This window comes from Saccopteryx bilineata, chromosome 3 (assembly GCF_036850765.1).
Source record: "Saccopteryx bilineata isolate mSacBil1 chromosome 3, mSacBil1_pri_phased_curated, whole genome shotgun sequence".
In the NCBI taxonomy this organism is placed as follows: Eukaryota; Metazoa; Chordata; class Mammalia; order Chiroptera; family Emballonuridae; genus Saccopteryx; species Saccopteryx bilineata.
The window spans coordinates 236943462-236961277 of NC_089492.1; the positions used below are offsets into that span (position 1 = coordinate 236943462).

The following is a 17816-nucleotide window of genomic DNA, read 5'->3' on the forward strand; positions in this document are numbered from 1 at the left end:
ACCATATCAACAACACAAGAACAAAAACCACATGATCTTATAATAGACGCAGAAAAGGCTTTCGATAAATACAACACAATTTTATGTTTAAGACTCTCAACAAAATGGGTATAGAAGGAAAATATCTCAACATGATAAAGGCCATATAGGATAAACCATCAGCTTAACATCATATTAAATGGCACTAAACTGAAGGCTTTCCCCCTTAAATCAGGAACAAGACAGGGTTGTCCACTCTCTCCACTCTTATTTAATGTGGTACTAGAGGTTCTAGCCAGAGCAATCAGACAAGACAAAGAAATAAAAGGCATCCATATCGAAAAGAAGAAGTAAAGGTATCACTTTTTGCAGATGATATGATCCTATACATCGAAAACCCCAAAGAATCCACAAAAAGACTACTAGAAACAATAAGCCAATACAGTAAGGTCGCAGGATACAAATTAACATACAGAAGTCCAATAGCCTTTCTATATGCCAACAATGAAACAACTGAGAAGGAACTCAAAAGAATAATCCCCTTCACGATTGCAACCCAAAAAAAATAAAATACTTAGGAATAAACATAACAAAGAATGTAAAGGACTATATAATGAAAACTATAAACCTTTTAAGGGAAATCGAAAAAGATATAATGAGATGAAGAATATACCTTGTTCTTGGCTAGGAAGAATAAATATAATCAAGATGGTCTATATTACCCAAAGCAATATAAAATTTAATGCAATTCCCATCAAAATTCCAATGACATTTTTTAAAGAAATAGAGCAAAAAATCATCAGATTTATATGGAACTATAAAAAACCCCGAATAGCCAAAGCAATCCTAAAGAAAAAGAATGAGCTGGGGGCATAACAATACCTGACTTCAAACTCTATTATAGGGCCACGACAATCAAAACAGCATGGTATTGGCAGAAAAATAGACACTCAGACCAATGGAACAGAATAGAAAGTCCAGAAATAAAACCACATATATATAGTCAAATAATTTTTGATAAAGGGGCCAACAACACACAATGGAGAAAAGAAAGCCTCTTCAATAAATGGTGCTGGGAAAACTGGGAAAGCCACATGCAAAAGAATGAAACTGGACTACAGTCTCTCCCCTGTACAAAAATTAACTCAAAATGGATCAAAGATCCTAAACATAAGCACCTGAAACAATTAAGTAATAGAAGAAGACATAGGTACTCAACCTCATGGACCTGGGTTTTAAAGAGCATTTTATGAATTGATCCAATGGCAAGAGAAGTGAAGGCAAAAATTAATGAATGGGACTACATCAGACTAAGAAGTTTTTGCTCAGCAAGGGAAACTGATAACAAAATAACAGAAAGCCAACTAAATGGGAAATGATTATTTTCAACAACAGCTCAGATAAGGGCCTAATATCCAAAATATACAAAGAACTCATAAAAACTCAACAACAAACAAACAAACAATCCAATAAAAAAATGGGAAGAGGATATGAATAGACACTTCTCCCAGGAAGAATACCAAATGGCCAAACAGATATATGAAAAGATGCTCATCTTCTTTAGCTATTAGAGAAATGCAAATCAAAACGGCAATGAGATACCACCTCACACCTGTTCGATTAGCTGTTATTAGCAAGTCAGGTAATAGCAAATGTTGGAGAGGCTGTGGAGAAAAAGGAACCCTCATACACTGTTGGTGGGAATGTAAAGTAGTACAACCATTATGGAAGAAAGTATGGTGGTTCCTCAAAAACTGAAAATAGAACTACCCTTATGACCCAGCAATCCCTCTACTGGGTATATATCCCCAAAACTCAGAAACATTGATACGTAAAGACACATGCAGCCCCATGTTTATTGCAGCATTGTTCACAGTGGCCAGGACATGGAAACAACCAAAAAGCCCATCAATAGATGACTGGATAAAGAAGATGTGGCACATATACACTATGGAATACTACTCAGCCATAAGAAATGATGACATCGGAACATTTACAGCAAAATGGTGGGATCTTGATAATATGATACGAAGTGAAATAATTAAATCAGAAAAAACAGGAACTGTATTATTCCATACGTAGGTGGGACATAATAGTGAAACTAAGAGACATTGACAAGAGTGTGGTGGTTACGGGGGGGAGGGGGGAATGGAGAGGGATAGGGGGTGGGAGGGGCACAAAGGAAACAAGATAGAAGGTGACAGAGGACAATCTGACTTTGGGTGGTGGTATGCAACATAATTGAACGACAAGATAACTGTTCTATGTACAAGATTTTTTTTTTAACTTACGAGCGCTTCTGCACTCCATCCTCTTTTGCTACTGCAGATCTTTATCCTCTCCCCTCTTACGGGGTGTCACAGATTATCCCTGTTTTTATTGTGACCTTGGAGCTTTTACTTGTAGGTTTGATTTGTTCTGTTCTTTGTATCTGGTTGAATAACCCCCTTGAATATTTCCTGTAGTGGAGTTTTTCTGGTGATAGATTCCCTCAGCTTCTGTATGTCCATAAAAGTTTTTATATTTCATTCATATAACTTTAATGGATATAGTATTCTTGGATGGTAATTCCTCTCTTTCAGTAATTTGAATGTTTCGGTCCACTCTCCTCTGCTTGTAGAGTTTCTGTTGAGAAGTCTGATGATAACCTAATGGGCTTTCCTTTATATGTTATGTTCTTCTCCCTTGATGCCTTGAATATTCTTTGTCCAATTTTTTAATTGGTTTTTAACAATTTTATTACGATGTGCCTTGGAGTAGGTCTGTTTGAGTTAAGGTAATTAGGTGTTCTATTTGCTTCTTGGATTTGATGCACTCTTTCCATAAGCTTGGGAAATTCTCAATTATTTGTTTGAATAGGCTCTTCATTCCCTCTCCCTCTCTTCTTCTGATATACCCGTTGTTCTCATACTGCTCTTATAGATGAAGTCAGACAATTCTTGTAGAGCTCTCTCAGTTTTCTTAAAAATTCATGAGTCTCCTCTTCTCTCTGTAGCATCTCTAGTTGCCTCTCTTCAATGTCACTGATTCTTTCTTCTATCTGGCTTGTTCTATGAACTAAACTTGCTACCTCAGTCTTCAATTCATGTGTTAAATACCTTCTTGGTGAGGTATTCATTTTGTTCATTAACTTGTTTTCTGAGCTCATTAAGTTGCTTATTGGTGTCTTTCTGCATCTCGTGGAGAATTTTCAGTACTTCAATTTTGAATGCTCTATCATTTAACTCCAGGGTTACTATGTGATTCAGTTTTTTTTCTGGAAGTTTTTCATATTCTCTCTGAACTACATCTCTGTCTTGTGTAGCAATGGTATTCGACTTCTTCTTCCTTGTTATCTGAGAGTGGTATTGTTAAGAACTCTAACAAAAAGACAACTAAAATAGAAATAAAAAATTAAATTGGAAAAACTACAATAAAAATATAAAAAGTTTAAAAATTATAAGAAACACCACTGAAAAAAAAAGATTGAAAACAAATGAAAAAATTTAAAACAAAACACATACTAAATAATATTAATAATTTTATAAAATGAAATTCAAAGAGAAACAGAAAAAAGAATAAGAAATAAAAAGAGAAAAAGGAAGAAAAAAGGAAAAATAAAGTTTGGTTTTAAGAGGTTTCTTCCAGTAGGTGTAACTGTATTACAACTTTTAGCTCTGTGAAGTTCCTGGGCTGTTGTCCATGAGATGTTGCTGTTGCTACTATGTAGGCAGGGCCACAGTTGCACTGGTGGGTGGGTATATTGTGAGGGCCACTTCAGCTTTACAACTTTGGCTTTTCAGCTTTATGGCTCTAGCAATGGTGGTCTCAGGCTTCCAAGCACCCTCCCTACATCTCAGTGGACCCAGGAACCATATGCAAAGCACCTCTGTTCTTCAGGGGAGAGAGTGCCTCTAGAGCACTAGTTGTGTTGTTTTGCCATTCTACGAGGTGAGGAAGGTGGGACCTGGGAGGGTAGGGGCCACACAGTAATCTTCTCTGCTTCTGCCATGTGTGGGCTGCAGACTGGCCGTGACCTTACACTCTGACCGCTTTGGTTTAGTTTCTCCCTTTCTGCCGTCCATCTCACTGCTCCTCCTGGCAGAAAGAGATCCAGTTACTCTGGGTTTTCCTCTCTGTTCCTTTCAGACAAAATCCAAACCGCCTGAGTTCCCCTCTCCCTATAGTACCACAGAAGGGAAAAACACCCAGTCACTCCTGGTTTGTCTCCTCTCCAGAGCCCACTGCAAATGAGTTTTATCTTCCACCCGGCTTTTCAACCCATCCCATGTTTAGTTCATTTCAGTGTGTGAATCTTTCAGGCATGCATGTGAGCTCAGTTGGGGTTCCTTCACTGCATTATGGTTGTTCAATTTGTTTAAATTTCAAAGGGAGAGATCAGGAGTATTTCTCACACTGCCTTTACTCTGACATCCAAAGTCATATACTCAATAACTTGCTGAGTGAAAATTCACCAATCAGCCTGGTTCCAGTGACCATACTCTTATCCCTTATGCCAGTGGTCCCCAACCTTTTTTGGGCCACAAACCGGTTTAATGTCAGAAAATATATATTTTCACGGACCGACCTTTAGGGTGGGACGGATAAATGTATTAAGTGACCAGGACAAGCGTCAAGAGTGAGTCTGCAATGAATGTAAAAGAGAAACTCTGGTCATTATTAAAAAATAAAACATCGTTCAGACTTAAATATAAATAAAATGGAAATAATGTAAGTTATTTATTCTTTCTCTGTGGACCAGTACCAAATGGCCACGGACTGCTACTGGTCCATGGCCCAGGGGTTGGGGACCACTGCCTTATGCCATACTGCTTATTCCTTCAAGTATTAATTATAAATAGTACACTACTACCAATAGCTACTAAAACAATATCACTAGTGCCTAATAAATAATCACATTGAAAATAAATAAAAGGACTGTTACAAATTAAGAAATATTTTCCCGGCCCTGGCCGGTTGGCTCAGCAGTAGAGCGTCGGCCTGGCGTGCAGGGGACCCGGGTTCGATTCCCGGCCAGGGCACATAGGAGAAGCGCCCATTTGCTTCTCCACCCCCCCCCCTCCTTCCTCTCTGTCTCTCTCTTCCCCTCCCGCAGCCAAGGCTCCATTGGAGCAAAGATGGCCCGGGTGCTGGGGATGGCTCCTTGGCCTCTGCCCCAGGCACTAGAGTGGCTCTGGTTGCGGCAGAGCGACGCCCCGGAGGGGCAGAGCATCGCCCCCTGGTGGGCAGAGCTTCGCCCCTGGTGGGCGTGCCGGGTGGATCCCAGTCGGGTGCATGCGGGAGTCTGTCTGACTGTCTCTCCCCGTTTCCAGCTTCAGAAAAATACAAAAGAAAAAATATATACATATTTTCCCTCTTAACCCAATGCAGGGGAGATAAGACTGATAAGATAAGCAAAGTATAAAAACATAATGTTGGGCCTTTTGGCTCTCTGAGCAGTGCCATGGAGGTGGGCAAGAACAAGTGCCTTACAAACGGCGGCTAAAAAGAAAACAAAAGGAAACTAGTTGATCCATTTTCTAAGAAAGATTGGTATGATGTGACAACACTAGCTATGCTCAATATAAGAAATACTTAGGAAAAAAAACTAGTTTTGGAAACTCAAGCAACCAAAATCACAGATGATGATCTCAAGGGTCGTGTTTTTAAAGCGAGCCTAACTGATCTGCAGAATGATAAAATGGCATTTAGAAAAGTCAAGCTAATTACTGAGTATGTCAGGGCAGAAACTGCCTACCTAATTTCCATGGCATGGATCTTAACCATGACAAAATGTGCTCCATGGTCAAAAAATGGCAGACCATGACTGAAGCTCATTTTGATGTCAAGCCAAACAATAGTTATTTGCTCCATCTGTTGTGTAGGTTTTAGTACAAAAATCATAACAATCAGATTTGAAAGAATTCTTATGCTAGGCATCAACAGAGCTGCCAAATCCAGAGGACAGTGATGGAAAATCATGACTTGAGAGGTGCAAACCAATTACTTGAAAGAAGTGGTCAGTAAATTAATTCCAGATAGCATTGAAAAAGACAGAGAAAAGGCTTGTCAATTTATTTATTCACACCATTATGTGTTTGTTAGTAAAGTCAAAACACTGAAGAAGCCCAAGTTTGCATGGAGAAAACTCATGGAGCTTCACGGTGAAGGTAGCAGTTCTGGAAAATCTCCTGGGGATGAGACAGGTGCTAAAGTTGAATGAGCTGATGGATACAGCCCTCAGTCCAAGAATCTATGTAAAATCCAGACATTTAATGGTGACCAAAGAAAACAAACAAAACAAAACAACAAAATTGGGGGTGGGGATCCATAATGCTGGGTGACCAAAAAAAGATTATCATCTATGATAAGAAAAATAAAAATATAAAGTTGATAATTTAATATTTCTAATTAGTAAATCAATATTAGAAATGTTTTAAAATACATATACATGCCCATTTTGTAAAATATTATTTGATAAGTTATATAGTAATATGATCAATATACAGATAGTTTATATATTACTATGGTATTTTTATCTTGTAATCTTTGATATTTTCTTGGACTTAAAAAAGCATACTGGGTAGGGGGAAATCCACAATGGCTACAGAGTACGTGGAAGCTATACTCACCTCCTTCCAGTGCCAAATTAGATTTTCAACTAAATATATAGATCAATCAACCTGAATAATTAACTGAAGACCAGCTGAACATAAGTCATAAGCAAGGACTTATAGAAAAAGCCATAATGAGCCTGATCAGGCGGTGGTGCAGTGGTTAGAGCAAGCATCAGACTGGGATGCGGGAAGACCCTGGTTCAAGACCCCGAGGTCGCCAGCTTGAGTGCAGGCTCATCTGGTTTGAGCAAGGCTCACCAGCTTGAGCCCAAGGTCGTTGGCTCAAGCAAGGAGTCACTAGATCTGCTGTAGCCCCCTGGTCAAGGCACATATGAGAAATCAACCAATGAACAACTAAGGAGCCACAACAAAGAATTGATGTTTCTCATCTCTCTCCCTTCATGTCTGTCTGTCCCTATCTATCCCTCTCTCTGACTCTCTCTGTCTCTGCTGCAAAAGAAAAAAAGAAAAAGAAAAAAAAGAAAAAAGAAAAAAGCCGCAATGAGACATAAGAAGGGCAGACACAGAGCAGGCTGGCCCTGCACCCACATGAATTGGTTGGGAATCCAGAAGGATATCTTAGCAACAAAGGTCTTCCCTGAGGTCCTCTCCAGGATCCCCAGCCCAGACCACCAGAGCAGGGAAGAGGAGTCCACATGGCTGTGAAAATCAGTGAGAATTCCATCCACCATGGAAAAACAGGAGTTGGCTAGAGTTGAGATAGGTTGATATTATCCTTTAAGAGGGCCAGCACAGAAATTTTGTTTGCAACCACTCACCTAGGGCTCCAATAGAGAGAAAGTGATTCAGAGCAAACTGGGGTGATAGAGAAGAACTGGGTTGCATGACCCTGAGGAGAGATCTGGAGGGTTGGCCCCCAAAATCCCTATCCCCCACCATCTACAGATGCCATCCTCCCTGGGTTGAGCACTCCAATTCTTATAGCACCAGCCTGGGGAGTACACTAACCCAGTCCTCCAAATACTGGTGGCCCCATCCTGCCAAGCTCTCAGCCTGCAAAGAAATCTGCTGCAGCTTGGGCACAGTATGTCCTGCCCTAGAAAACAATTAGGAAAATCCAACAGAACTCAGGAATTGTAAGGGACTTGGACAAACACTGAGTTGTGTGGCTCTGAAGCAGGGACCACTGCTCCCTCCTGCATGCCACCAGTGACATACACCAACAGGAGACCTGCTAACCCTGTCCTCATCATTCCCAGTGGCCCTCCCCTGCCAAGGTTATGCCCTGCAGGAAACTCTGCTGGCTATACCCAGACTAGACCTGTGGTACACTTTTTCTTTGGAAACTCTTGTTGGAGTCTTGGACAGACATGATTAGACAAGGGGAGCAACTGACAGTAATACAGTCATTGACATCAATAGATAGATTTTTTCAGACAGAAAATCAACAAGGATATGGCAGCCTTAAAAAACACTCTAGGCAAGATAGATTTAATTGATATTTTCAGAGCATTTCATTCCAAAGCAGCAGAATATACATTCTTCTAAAGTGCACATGGCACATTCTCTAGAATAGATCACATGTTAGGACACAAAACAAGTCTCAATAAATTCAAGAATATTGAAATAGGTGCTCTCCCTTCTGGGAGCTCACCCATGCCTGTCTCTTCCACTTTCTTCTCTTCTTCCCCTCCAGAAGTATATTTCCTAAGTTTTAAGAGTACCCATCAGACTTGCAACCACGGGACCAAAAGGAAATGGTAGCTTGTCCCAGGTTGACCCCCTGAACCAGTCTCCAAGGTCCCCTTTTCTCTGACTTCCTAGAGAGCCAAAACAGCCCTGCCTAGGCTTATTTCATTCCTATAATATTTCTAGAGAGCCAATGCAGCCCACCTAATTTCTCTCCTGTTGCTTCTTCTTCTATCCTAAATCCTTCCTTATTTCACTGTACCCAACTTTAATAAATGTACTTATAAAAATTAAAAAATATAGCCTGACCTGTGGTGGCACAGTGGATAAAGCGTCGACCTGGAAATGCTGAGGTTGCCGGTTCAAAACCCTGGGCTTGCCTGGTCAAGGCACATATGGGAGTTGATGCTTCCAGCTCCTCCCCCCTTCTCTCTCTCCTCTCTCTCTCCTTCTCTGTCTCTCTCTCTCCCCTTCTCTCTCCTCTCTATAATGAATAAAAAAAAAATTATAAAAAAAAAATTTAAAAATATATATTGAATTAATATCAAGCATTTTCTATGACCACAATGGCATGAAACTAGAAATCAACTACAAAAAAAAAACTGAAAAACACAAACACATGGAGGCTAAATGACATGTTACTAACCAATGAATGAGAAAACAATGAGATCAAGGAAGAAATCAAAAGTCACCTTGAAACAATAAAAAGTGAAAACAAAACAACACAAGAATCTATAGGACACAGCAAAAGCAGTCATAAGAGGGAAATTCATAGCAATATCAGCCTATCTCAAGAAGCAAGAAAAATCTCCCATACATAATCAATTCTTACACCTAAAGGAAATAGAAAACACACACATACACAAAGCCCAAAGTAAACAGAAGGGAAATAATAAAGGTCAGACTGAAAATAAATAAAATAAGAGTCTAAAAATACAAAACAGAAGATCAGTGAAACCAAGAGCTGGTTCTTTGAAAAAAGAAACAAAACTGATACACCTTTAACCAGACTTATTAACAAAATATAGAAAACACAAATAAATAAAATCAGAAATAAAAGAGAAGTAGCAACTGGTACCACATAAAGACAAAGAGTTATAAGAGCATATTACAAAGAACTATATACCCACAAATTGGAAAATTTAAAATAAATGAATAAATTCCTAGAAACAAAAAGTTTTGCAAAACTGAATCAAGAAGAAACCAAAATTCTTTATTTTTATTTTTCTGAAGTTGGAAACAGGGAGGCAGTCAGATAGACTCCCACATGCGGCTGACCAGGATCCACCTGGCATGCCCACCAGAGGGCGATGCTCTGCCCATCTGGGGCGTTGCTCTGTCGTAACCAGAGCCATTGTAGCACCTGAGGCAGAGGCCATGGAGTCATCCTCAGTGCCCGGGCCAACTTTGCTCCAATGGAGGCTTGGCTGTGGGAGGGGAAGAGAGAGACAGAGAAGAAGGAGAAGGGGAGGGGTGAAGAAGCAGATAGGCACTTCTCCTGTGTGCCCTGGCCTGGAATCGAACCCGGGACTCCTGCACGCCAGGCCGACGCTCTACCACTGAGCAAACCAGCCAGGGCCGAAACCAAAATTCTTAACAAACTGATTACAGCTAATGAAATGGGAGCAGTAATCAAAAAACTCCCAGCCAAACAAAAGTCCTGGACCGAATGGCTTTAAAGGTGAATTTTACCCAACATTCAAAGAAGAACACCTGTCCTTCTTAAACTATTCCAAAATATTTGAGGAGGTAAGACTTTCAAGCTTATTTTCCTGATTATAAAATCAGATAAAGACACTAAAGGCCAGTATCTCTGATGAGCATAGATGCTAAAATCCTGAACAAAATATGAGTGAACCAGACCCAACAATACATTAAAAAGATAATACAACATAATTTACTCTGGGTATACAAGGTTGGTACAATATCCACATATCAATTAAGGTGATACAGCACATAAACAAAATAAAGGATAAGAATCTTAGTATCTTATCAATAGATGCAGAAAAAGCATTTGACAAAATCCAGTACCCTTTTGATAGAAACTCTCAGCAAAGTGGGAATAGAGGGAACATGTCTCAATGTAATAAAGACCATATATGACAAACCCACAGCCAACACCATAAATCAATGGGCAAACACTAAAACTGTTTTTCTTAAGATTAGGAACAAGACAGGGATATCCATTTTCACCATTCTTATTCAACATAGTACTGGAGATCCTAGCCCCAGCAATCAGATATCCAAATTGGAAAGGAAGAAGTAAAATTGTCATTATTTGCAAATGACATAATACTGTATATAGAGAACCGTCAAGATTCCACCAAAAGCCTGACCTGTGGTGGTGCAGTGGATAAAGTGTCGACCTGGAAATGCTGAGGTCACCAGTTCAAAACCCTGGGCTTGCCTGGTCAAGGCACATATGGAGTTGATGCTTCCAGCTCCTCCCCCCTTCTCTCTTTCTGTCTGTCTCTCTCTCCTCTCTAAAAATGAATAAATAAAAATAAAATAAAAGATTTTTAAAAAAATAAAAAAAATAAAAAAATAAAAAGATTCCACCAAAAAACGACCAAAACTGATAAGTTCAGTAAAGAAGCAGGATACAAAATATCCAGAAATCAGTTGCATTTTTATACACCAATAAATTATCAAAAGAACTAAGAAGACCCTGGCCAACTGGCTCAGTGGTAGAGCATCAACCTGGTGTGTGGAAGTCCCAGGTTCAATTCCTGGTCAGGGCACAAAGGAAAGGCAACCATCTGTTTCTCCTCCCTCTACCCTTTTTGTCTCTCTCTTCCACTCCCACAGCCATGACTTGATTGATTTGAACATTTTGATCCCAGGTGCTGAGGATGGCTCCCTGGAGCCTCCTCCTCAGGTGCTAAAAATAGCTCAGTTGCAAGCATCAGCCCCAGACAAGGGTTGCTGGGTAGATCCCCATCAGGAAGCATGTAAAAGTCTGTCTCACTACCTCCCCTCTTCTCACGTAAAAACAAAACAAAACAAAGAAAAACCCATATATATATGAAAACAATCCCATTCAGAACTGCTTCAAAAATAATAAAATATGGCCCTGACCTGTTGGTTCAGTGGTACAGTGTCAGCCTGGTGTATGGCTGTCCCAGGTTCAATTCCCAATCAAGGCACACAGGAGAAGCACCCATCTGCTTCTCCACTCCTACCCCTTTCACTTCTTTCTCTCTTCTCCTCCCCTCCTGCAGCCAAGGCTCGATTAGAGTAAGTTGACCCCAGGCACTGAGGATGGCTCCATGGCCTCCACCTCAGATACTAAAATGGCTCTAATTGCAATGGAGCAAGGACCCCAGGTGGGCAGAGCATCGCACTCTAGTGGGCTTACCAGGTGGATCCTGGTCAGGGAGCATAAGGAATTGTCTTTGCCTCCCCATCTCTCACTAAAATAATAATAATAATAAAAATATGTAATAATAAATTTAATCAAGGATGCAAAAGACCTGTACTCGGAAAATTTATATAAAAGACTGAAGAAAGAAATAGAGTAAGATATACTAAGTGGAAGCATACACCACGTTCATGTATAGAAAGAATTAACATCATTAAAAAGTTCATACTATTCAAAGCAATCTCTAAATTCAACAAAATTCCTATAAAGGTGTATTTCACAGAAATAGATCAAATATTCCAAAAATGTATACAGAACCAGAAAAGTCCCCAAACAGCCTAAATGATCTTGAGAAAGAAAACCAAAGTTGGAGATACATGCTACATGATTTCAAACTATACTACAAGTCTAGAGTAATCAAAATGGCATGGTATTGACATAAAAACAGACATATAGATCAGTGGAACAGAATAGAAAACCAAGAAATAAACCCATGTTACCATGTTATATGGTCAATTAATATTTGACAAAAGAGGCTCTTAACACCATACAGTGGAATAAAAACAGTGCATTCAATAAATGGTGCTGGTGCCTGACCAGACCAGTGGCACGGTGGATAGAGCGTAGGACTGGGACGCAGAGGACCCAGGTTCGAGACCCCAAGGTCGCCAGCTTGAGCGCGGGCTCATCTGGGTTTGAGTAAAGCTCACCAGCTTAGACTCAAGGTCGCTGGCTTGATTGAGCAAGGGGTAACTCGGTCTGCTGAAGGCCCACGGTCAAGGCACATACGAGAAAGAAATCAATGAACAACTAAGGTGCCGCAATGCGCAACGAAAAACTAATGATTGATGTTTCTTATCTCTCTCTGTTCCTGTCTGTCTTTCCTTATCTATCCCTCTGACTCTCAATATGTCTCTGTAAAATAAAAATAAAAAAATAAATGGTGCTAGTAAAATCAAACAGATGCAAAAAAAAAAAATGTAACCAGACCACCTTCTTATACTATATACAAGAATAAGCTCAAAATGGATTAGACTTTTTTTTAATTTTTTAAAAACTTTAGAAAATAGAGTGACGTCAGAGAAATGGTGCCGTGAGGAGCATGACTGACAAATCTCCCCAAGATTTCAACAAGTTCATCAACCAGAGACAGAAAAATCTATCCTTGGAGCATCCGGGAGTTCCACACACTGAAGGTGAAGGTAGGATCGAGCAAAAAACTGACTAAATATATAATCAACCCTGAAGGAAATAAGTCAGACAAAAAAACACTCTGCCTTCCTCACTAACCTGAGCAAAGGCTGCTTTCACTTGAAACTGAGAGGGGGGGGGCTAAGGGTGTGGAGGTAGCTAGACTGTGGCACTGACGTTCGTTCAAGCTGAGGAAAGAGTGCGCCTGTGGTGAATCAGCCCACACGAGCAAACAGCAGCAGCCCGCGCGCCATGAGCAGCAGCTGCCAGCGGCATGCAAGGAGTGCGCCAAAGCGAACTTCCCTATGCCAGAGCTTCTCTAGGCGGGCGGGGCGCCTCACCCAGCCATTCAAGCTAACAATCAAGCGCCATAGGAGGGGTGCGCGGGCAGCTTGCAGTCCCTTCTGTAGCAGATTGGCGGATCCAATCACTGAAATTAGCTTAACCCACAGTCTGCTCATCTCCCAACTTACCTACGTGGCTCTAATTAACAAGATCTCTCTCAGTTCAGCAATCTAAGACAAGAGGCGTGATATCTTTTAGTGCCTCTTGTTAAAGGGGTGGAGGCAACTTCTGATTGGCAGAGCTTTCATACTCAGGGATATGCACTAAAAAGAGGGACTTGGCAGATGTTAAGACCTCCTGTATTGCAGGCAGCAACTAGGGCATCTTCTTCCCAACGAAAACAGGTTACAAAGTGCAGAAAGCCTGGGGAGAATGTTCCCACAGAGTGCTAGGCTACTGAACAGGCCTGGAGGCTCATAGAAAGTCACCTTGAGAGCAACTGGCTCCCAGCCCCACCTGATTATGCTGGTGGCACTGACCGCCAGAGCCTTACCCAGAGCCCTGCATTGAGTGGGGATAGAGTGGGGATTTGCCAGCTCTTTGAGCCTCTTACTCCCCAGGCAGAGGCAGCAGCAGCCTCATAGCTGGATCATCAGGCTGCTAATTCAGGAAGGAGAGACTAGGAGAGAGGCTCCGGGATAACGGCCTCTCTCATTGTCGGAGCCTACAAACACTAATAAGCCTTGACTACCAACAAGACTGAAGCCTAATATATGACATCGCTGTAGAGCAGCGGTTCTCAACCTGTGGGTTGCGACCCCAATGGGGTCGCCTAAAGCCATCGGAAAATACATAATGCATATCAGGTATTTACATTCCGAATCATAACTGTAGCAAAATTAGTTATGAAGTAGCCACCAAAATTATTTTTTGGTTTGGGGTCACTGCAACATGAGGAACTATACTGTAGGGTCACGGCATTAGAAAGGTTGAGAACCACTGCTGTGGAGTCTCATCAACTGCAAATCTCTACCTAAGTGTGCCACAGGGGCAGTGCCTGGGGTACAAAGTCACCGACCAGGAAGAGGGAGAGGAAAGAAAAAGTAAGAAATTAACCTCTCAAAATCAAGAAAAATCCACAGAATTTATAACTTGTTCCACTATTTATTTGTTTCTTTCATCTTCTTGCCTTTATTATTATTATTTCTATTTCCTCCAATTTGGTCCTTTTATTCTCTGCCCGTCTTATTCTTTCCTCCTCTTGAACTACACTACCAATAAGTGTTACATTTTACTTCTTTTCTTCTTCCTTACCCTCCATGAGGGTTACACTCCAAAACCCTTAACTCTCTCTTTTTGTTTTTATTTTTCTTCTTTTCCTTTTCCCGTTTTCTTATTTCTCCCTCTCTATTAGTTTCTTCTTTTCTCCTTTTACTTTTCCTCTCATTCAATCCTCAATCACGAACAAATTATTTAATTTGAAACTCAAGTTTTGTTTTATTGTGGCATTTTGGGTGCTTTTTATTTCGCTTTTTAACTTATTAGCATTCCTGCCAATCCAGGATCTCCGTTCAATTTAGGTTTTGCTCCATTTAATACAATAGTTTTTTTTTTCCTTTTTCCTGTTTGCCTATTATCCCTCTAATTGTATCTTTTAGTCGACCATCACTTACAAGAAACTTGACCCAAATTTTTTACTTTTTTGCATTCTGTGGGTCCCTACTTCCTTTTTTGCCCCTTGAACACTTCCCCCCAACTCAGGCCCTCCGTTATAGGCAGTTTTTGGTCCATTTAGCATAATACAATTCACAGTTCATCACGATATTTTCCTAAGGAGGAGGGGAGAGGAGGGGAAGAGAAGAAAAAAAGGGGAGAAATAATAAATTATTATTGGGTTTTTCTGTGGGTTTTTTCCCAATTTTTTCCATTTTTTTTTTACTTTTTTTTTTACTTTTTATTCTTTATTAATTCTCATTAGTGCTATCAACAAGACCACCCTCAGATGCCATTAAGAAAAAAGAAATCGAATATTATGGATACAAAAGATAGAGAAGTAGCACAGATAGATGTGGAAAAATCTACGGAGAAAAAATTTAATATATTGGAAACCTTGGAGCTAAATGACAGAGAATTTAAAATAGAAATCCTAAAAATACTCAGAGATATACAAGAAAACACAGAAAGGCAATTTAGGGAGCTCAGAAAACAACTCAACAAACACAAAGAATATATTACAAGGAAATTGAAACTATAAGAACAAATCAAACAGATTAAAAACTCAATTCATGAACTAAAAAACAAGGTAACAAGCTTAGCTAATAGAACAGGCCAGATAGAAGGTAGAATTAGTGACACAAAAGACAATCAACTTCAGGCACAACAGAGAGAAGAAGAGAGAGACTCAAAAATTTAAAAAAACGGAATTGTCTGACTCCATCAAAAAGAATAACATAAGAATAATAGGTATATCAGAGGGAGAAGAGAGAGAAAATGGAATGGAGAATATATTCAAACAAATAATAGACAAAAACCTCCCAAGCCTGTGGAAAGAACTAAAGCCTCAAATTCAAGAAGCAAACAGAACACCGAGTTTTCTTAACCACAACAAACCTACTCCAAGGCACATCATAATGAAAATGGAACAAACTGACGACAAAGAAAAAATTCTCAAGACAGCCAGGGAAAAGAAGAATACAACATACAAAGGAAGGCCCATTAGATTATCATATTTCTCAGCAGAAACTCTACAAGCTAGAAGAGAGTGGACCCCAATATTTAAAGCCCTGAAAGAGAGAACTTTCAGCCAAGAATACTATACCCATCAAAGCTATCCTTCAAATACAAAGGAGAAATAAACATTCATAAATACAGAAAAGATGAGCGAATTTATTATCAGAAAACCCCCACTCCAGGAAATACTAAAGGGGGTTTTCCAACCAGATTCAAAGAACAAAACAAAACAAAACCACAAATAAAAGCTCCACCAAGAACACAATAAAACCAAATTTAAACTGTGACAACAACAAAAAAAAGGGAGGGGGGGAGAGGATGGAGATTAACAGTAGCAAAAAATGACGAAGTGCAGAAACACTCATAAGATAGGGTCCAACAATGAATATCGTAGGTACCCTTTTCATTACTTAATGGTAACCACCCTTGAAAAAACCACCACAGAAGCACAACTTAAAAAAGGTAGCAACAGAGGAAAGAAGTATGGAATACAAACAAACAAAAACAAATGATAGAAAAACAAAAGAGAAGAATCAAACAAGATACAAAACTAACAGAAAGCAATTTGTAAAATAGCAATAGAAAACCTACAAGTGTCAATAATTACACTAAATGTAAATGGACTGAACTCACCAATAAAAAGACACAGAGTAGCAGAATGGATTAAAAAAGAAAATCCAACTGTATGCTGCCTACAATAAACACATCTAAGCAACAAGGATAAAAACAAATTTAAAGCGAAAGGCTGGAAAACAATACTCCAAGCAAGTAACATCTAAAAAAAAGCAGGTGTATCAATACTCATATCTAATAATGCTGACTACAAGACAGAAAAAGTACTCAGAGACAAAAATGGTCATTTCATAATGATTAAGGGGACACTGAATCAAGAAGACATAACAGGCCCTGGCTGCTTGGCTCAGTGGTAGAGCGTTGGCCTGGCGTGCAGGAGTCCCGGGTTCGATTCCCAACCAGGGCACACAGGAGAAGCGCCCATCTGCTTCTCCACCCCTCCCCCTCTCCTTCCTCTCTGTCTCTCTCTTCCCCTCCCACAGCCGAGGCTCCACTGGAGCAGAGATGGCCCGGGCGCTGGGGATGGCTCCTTGGCCTCTGCCTCAGGTGCTAGAGTGGCTCTGGTCACAACATGGCGATGCCCAGGATGGGTAGAGCATCGCCCCCTGGTGGGCAGAGCGTCGCCCCATGGTGGGCGTGCCGGGTGGATCCCGGTTGGGCGCATGTGGGAGTCTGTCTGACTGTCTCTCCCTGTTTCCAGCTTCAGAAAAATGCAAAAAAAAAAAAAAAAGTTAAAAAAAAAACAAAAAACTACATGCCACCAAATTCAACAATCTAGAAGAAATGGATAAATTCCTAGAACAATACAACCTTCCTAGACTGAGTCATGAAGAATCAGAAAGCCTAAACAGACCAATTAGCAAGGAGGAAATAGAAAAAACTATTAAAAACCTCCCCAAAAATAAAAGTCCAGGCCCAGACAGTTATACTAGTGAATTCTATCAAACATTCAAAGAAAACTTGGTTCCTATTCTACTCAAAGTCTTTCAAAAAATTGAGGAAGAAGCAATATTTCCAAACACATTTTATGAGGCCAACATAACCCTCATACCGAAACCTGGCAAGGACGACACAAAAAAAGAAAACTACAGACCAATATCTCTAATGAATACAGATGCTAAAATACTAAACAAAATACTGGCAAATCGAATACAACAACATATTAAAAAAATAATACATCATGATCAAGTGGGGTTCATCCCAGAATTTCAAGGATGGTTCAACATACGTAAAACAGTTAACGTAGCACACCATATCAACAAAACAAAGAACAAAAACCACATGATCTTATCAATAGATGCAGAAAAGGCATTCGATAAAACACAACACAACTTTATGTTTAAGACACTCAACAAAATGAGTATAGAAGGAAAATATCTCAACATGATAAAGGCCATATATGATAAACCATGAGCTAACATCATATTAAATGGCATAAAACTGAGGACTTT

At 40.0% G+C, this 17816-nt stretch overlaps 1 protein-coding gene and 1 pseudogene across 7 annotated transcripts in view; one reads left to right on the forward strand and one right to left on the reverse strand.

Moving 5' to 3' along the window:
- The window catches only part of RAVER2 (ribonucleoprotein, PTB binding 2), a 169246-nt gene that overhangs the window by 111298 nt on the left and 40132 nt on the right, over positions 1 to 17816 (reverse strand). The gene's annotated exons all lie outside the window — the stretch shown is intronic.
- On the forward strand, positions 5423 to 6292 carry LOC136328721 (small ribosomal subunit protein eS1-like; annotated as a pseudogene).